Genomic DNA, 5,887 nt, shown 5'->3' on the forward strand with positions numbered 1-5,887 from the left:
AAATAATCCCGTCATCTGTGAGGAAGTACAAGGAGTTATTACGAGAAGTACAAGCGGAGACTATAGGAAGTACAAGCAATAATTACAGGAACTGCAAATTGTACAAAGAAAATACTCAAGCAATAATTACAGGAAGTGAAGAAACTCTTAAATAGAGGCTAGGGAAAATCTAAAATTATCATTCTCAAACACATGTTTAATTATTGTAAAACACACTAGTATCAAAACATTTCCGGAAGTACAACCACGAAGGCCAAGAAGTACAAGGACATGTCACGAGAAGTTCAGATGTGCGTGGTTGTGCTGAGCATTTTGTGTGGACGTGGACTTCAAACGGACACTGTACAAGAAAATTATAGCTATTTTACTGAACACTTTCATAAAACCGCACTGAGAAGTACAACCGCATTGCCCGGTAATAACAAGGTCTTGTCGAGGGAAGTTCAGTGCTCTGTTTTTACGGGGCGGAAATCTATTGTGCAAATCTCATCGATTTGATCACCGACCACTTCAATTATTGTCACCAAAAGCTTTATATGATAGATTATATGTCTAATTTCATTGCCTACAACATTTCACAACAAATAAATGGATCTAATCCATCAAATTCAAGTCGTTATCTCGCAAATTATACCAGAAACATGATTTCAAAACTTCTAAAATTAGTTTTAAACTGTTTAGATTTGGAAAAAATGGTACATATGAAAAAGATGCGCATTTTTTACACCTTTCCAACCGTATATCATTTCCATTGTTTAAATATTCCACATGAAAATCGTGGGAAAAATCATTCGGTGCCCGTCACATAAAATGGGCGGGCAGTAATTCAAGTTATTCTCTTAAACTGCAAGGAACTAGAGAAAACAATTAGAATAAGAAAGTTGTGCATAGTCCATAGCTTTCCAACTCTATATTTCTTGCATCATTCCGACAAACGGTTGAAATAAATCATCCAAATTACTCTCTGCTTGTTTTTGAGTACGTCCGAATTTCGGTATTTTCAAAATTATTCAAAAACTGTGAGGATTTTTAAAAAACTTAAAACATGAAAAACTTGAGCAATTTCATTATCTATTCAACGGTTTATCGTTTGCACAATTTCGACAAGCGATTCGAAAATCAAATGAAAAGTTCGTCTTATGGCCATAAAGAAGTGTTTTCATATTTTTAAAATTAAATTTAGACGGTGTAAAATGTGGGAAAAGTGTGAACATGAAAAGTTGAGGTTTTTCATTGTATATCCAACGGTATATCATTTTCACAATTCTGCGAAATGGTGGAGAAACTCGAAGTTTTATTAGTAGCTTTGAAGAAACGGGAAGTTCAAGTAAGTTCCGACATAAAGGTCAATCCTGTTATCCGGGAAGTTCAACCGTTCGACATGAGCAGTACAAGCATCTATTATAGAAAGTACAAGAAAACCGACAAAATCCAAATGTAAAAAATGAAATAATCCCATCACCCAAGAGGAAATTCAAATAGTTGACGGAAAGAAGTACAACCATTCGACAACACCAGTACACACACTTAATATCGGAAGTACAAAAAACTGACATAATTCAAATGTTGGAAAAAAATTCATCATCCGTGAGAAAGTACAAGGAGTTATTCCGCGAAGTACATGCAGTGTCTACAGGAAGTACAACCAGTAATTATAGGAACTGCAAATTGTAGAAAGAAAATAGTCACACATAAGTTCACATATCAATGTTGGGAAGTTCAAATATCAAGATCCAAGATGTGCAGAATCTCCTAAATAGAGGCTAGGGAAAATCTAAAACTATCATTCCGAAACACATGCTTAATTATTGTAAAACACACTAGTATCGAAACATTTCTGGAAGTACAACCACGAGGGCCAAGAAGTACAAGGACATGTCGCGAGAAGTTCAGATGCGCGTGGTTGTGTTGCACATTTTGTGTGGTGAAAATTATAGCTCTATTTTACTGAACACTATCATGAAAACGCACCAAGAAGTACAACCGCATTTGCTGATAAGTACAAAATCATGTTGAGGGAAGTTCAGTACTCTGTTTTTACGGGGCGGAAATCTATTGTCCAAATCTCATCGCTTTGATCACCAACCACTTCAATAATTGTTACCAAAAGATTTATATGATAGAGTATATGTCTAATTTTATTACCTATAACATTTTACAACAAATAAATGGACCTAATCCATCAAATTCAAGTCGTTATCTCGCAAATTATACCGGAAACATGATTTCAAAAGTTCTAAAATTACTTTTAAACCATTCGGATTTGGAAAAAATGGTATATATGAAAAATATGCACCATTTTGAAACCTTTCCAACCGTATATCATTTGCATTATTTAAATATACCGCACGAAAATCGCGGGGAAAATCATTCGGTGCCCGTCATATAAAACGGGCGGACAGTAATTCGAGTTATTCTCTTAAACTATAATGAATTAAAGAAAACAATTGGAATATGAAATTTGGGCCTAGTCCATAGCTTTCCAACGCCATATCATTTGCATCATTCCGACAAACGGTTGAAACAAATCATCCAAATTACCGTCCGCTCGTTTTTAAGTACGTCCGAATTTCGGTATTTTCAAAATTGTTCAAAAACTGTTAGGATTTTGAAAAACCGTAAAACATGAAAAAGTTGCGCAATTTCATTATCTATCCAACGGTATATCATTTGAACATTTTCGATAAGGTATTCGAAAATCAAACTAAAAGTTCGTTTTCTGGCCATATAGAAGTGTTTTCGTATTTTCACAATTAAATTTAAACCATGCATAATATGTGAAAATTGTGAACATGAATAAGTTGCGGTTTTTCATTATCTATCCAACAGTATATTATTTGCACATTTCTGCAAAATGGTTGAGAAACTTGTAGTATAATCAGTAGCTTTGACGAAAATGGGTAGTTCTAGTAGGTTCCGACAGAAAGGTCACCCCTCTTATCTAGGAAGTTCAACCTTGTGTCCAGGAAAGTACAAGTTGGTGCTCAGAATATTATTCTGCAACTGGTTGCAGAATAGTGCTGCTATATATATATATATATATATATATATATATATATATATATATATATATATATAGAACCCAACTATTCTCGAACCCCCCTTAAGAGTGGTTCTAGAATATCTATTCTCGAACCCCCACTAACAAAACCCACCGACCCGCACACCCGCGCGAATCCCTCCTTGTGAACTCCCTCAAGATGCCCCACCTTCTTCCCTAAAAAAATGCCTCCACCTTCTTCCCTATCGGCAGGAAACTGGTCGCCCGTCCCCAAATCCCGCCTGACCTTCTTCCCTTGCAGCGGCGCCGAATCCCCGCCCAACCTTCTTCCCGGCTGCGGCGCCGAATCCCGCCTGACCTTCTTCGCCAGCAGCACCACTGCATATCCCGGGCAGCAGCGCCAAATCCCCGTCCGGCCTTCTTCACCAGTCCTCTTTCCAAGGCAGCCACACCCTCCCGCTGCAGGCCTCTCTCCCGTGGTCCACCCAGCACCATCCATGGGAGTTCACAAATCGCGGCTGCTGAGCGCTGCTCCAGATATCCCCGTCGTGCGCCGCTCCGGAGATCCCGGCTGTGCGCCTCCCCATCCCTTGCAACGCGCGGGGCCCTTGGCAGCGCCTCCATCGCCTGCAACGCACGCGGCCGCTTACGCCGCCACCATCCCCTGCAAATCGGTCGGCCACCGGCGGCCTCCCCAACCCCTGCATCCCTTGCGGCCACGCCTCCGAACCTCCCAGGCCATGGCTCCAAATCTCTGGACCACCGACTCTGCCCCTGTGCTCCCGAGTCCACTGCCGGCTGGAGTTTCGCCTCTGCTGCTGCGGTATATCCCGGCAACCTGTTGTGCTGCCACCGCCTTCAAAGCAGGTAATGGCATCGATCTCTGGATCCCCCGTGCCTCTACTTTTATGCCACATGAAACCTTCTCTATTGCTGTATTAGTGTATTGGATGCCATATGAAGTTCAGAACTTATTGGAAAGTTCAGTCTGTACATATATGTGTAATCCACTTCGTCGACAAAAAAAATCATTTTCTCGTGAATTATCTGGGATTGTCGTGAAAGTTCATAAACTCTTGCTAGGAATTTTGTGTGTTGCAGAACATGCATTTGTTCTCCCCCTGCACTGTGTACTTCAGCGACACCAAGTCGTGAAGGCCAAGATCTGAAGAGGACTTGATCTTGTTCAGTGCTCACAAGCGGTAGCACAACGAGCTGGGAGATATTTTGGCTGCAGGTCCTCCCGTGGTTGCATGTCGGCTCTAATTCATTCTCTTATTTTTGTTTGGATGTCCTCCCTGGGAGATATTTTGTTTGTTTGCTACAGCACAAGTGCACTAATGAAAGAAAGATGCAGTTATGGAGAGAGAGAGATAGAAGTGTATGCGATGGTGCAGAGAGGATAATATAAAAATGTGTGATATTGAAAAGACTAGCTCAGTTCCTGATGGCCATTGGTCAGTATCTATATTCTTCTATGAATAACAGTGATCGTACTCACTGTAAAGCAAAAGAATGTAGCCTTAGCAGTTTCGAAGGTTTTTATTCACCTGCTTTTTTTGTGGACAGTGAAAACGTTCAGAGGGTTGGAAGTGCTATTTGATTGGGTCGCTTGGAAGCGGCATGGTTCATCTCACTTGGGAGTTTACTTTGAATGGGGTAGGAGTTCACCACAGAAAGTTCGCCTCTGTATGGCGTTGAAATTCATTCAGTTTATTTGAAAAAAAGCCGGTAAAAAATTCTCTTAGCGTGCTGGTTTTATTTACATCATTTTCCTACTAACAAGGGGAAACCATTTTTTCTGGTTTATCGATGAAGTTCAGTTCAAATCAAAGATATACATTCTATTTGAAAGATAATCCCGACTTATAGACAGGATTATGTGTCTCCCTAATTAATTTATACACGGGACACCCTTTGTAGTTTTGTGTATAAATCATCTTTAGAAGTTCAATTTTCTGTTCTCTGATTGTTGTGGAAAAAATGAATTAAACCTGGGAAAAATATGGTACATGTATGTGCTGATGCGTGTATGACAATAAAAAGAAGTACAAGTTCAGTTTGTTTACATAGAAAGTTTACATTTAAATTTGTAGTTCACTATCGGCCCATCTAGAAAAATTAGCAGCTCCATCTGTACACATAAAATAAATTCATGTGTGGTTTATTTGTTGCTTTCTACGGAGAAGTTCACTAAATTGTTTTTGGAAAGTTCACTCTTCTGTGTTTAGCTACGTATGGGTAATTGATATATGTACTGAACTATTTACTGTTGGTGGTAATGATGTAGGGAACTAAAAGTAGGGGGAGAAAAAATATCTGAAAAGTTGTAGTTCAGTTTACTTTTTGGAATTGTTCAGATCTTGGGCGCTCGAAGTTCAGTTTGTAGGCTCTTGACATGCCAAAAGTTTTTTTTTTCAATAATACTTAAGTTAACACAAAGTTCACTCCTTTCGCACAGAAAACTCATATTTACGGGGAAGTTCAGTAAGTCCATGATTAAATATCCCTTTTATGCTATCTTTCCACTTCGTACAACTATGGTATTCAAATAACTTCAGTTCTTTTAATCCGTGAAGCTCACTTCTCTTAATTCACGAAGTTCACATCTATTGCTATTTTCATTTTATATATTCCTGCAAGATAGAATATTTGTGAATTTTGTGGCTGTGAGATGGATGATTCGTGTATGTGCAATAGTTTTATCTTATGATGATGCAATAGTTTTTATATAGCAAAAAACAGAGGATTGTCTTGAGAGGGAATAGTTCGCGTGCAACTGATATAAGTTCACTTATCACAAGTTAGCAATCTGTGTGCGACAAAATTCATTTTATAGATGCAACCGATAGGACTGATTCTTGTGATCTGTTTGGGTACTCCTGA

Source organism: Lolium rigidum, chromosome 7, assembly GCF_022539505.1.
Source record: "Lolium rigidum isolate FL_2022 chromosome 7, APGP_CSIRO_Lrig_0.1, whole genome shotgun sequence".
NCBI lineage: Eukaryota > Viridiplantae > Streptophyta > Magnoliopsida > Poales > Poaceae > Lolium > Lolium rigidum.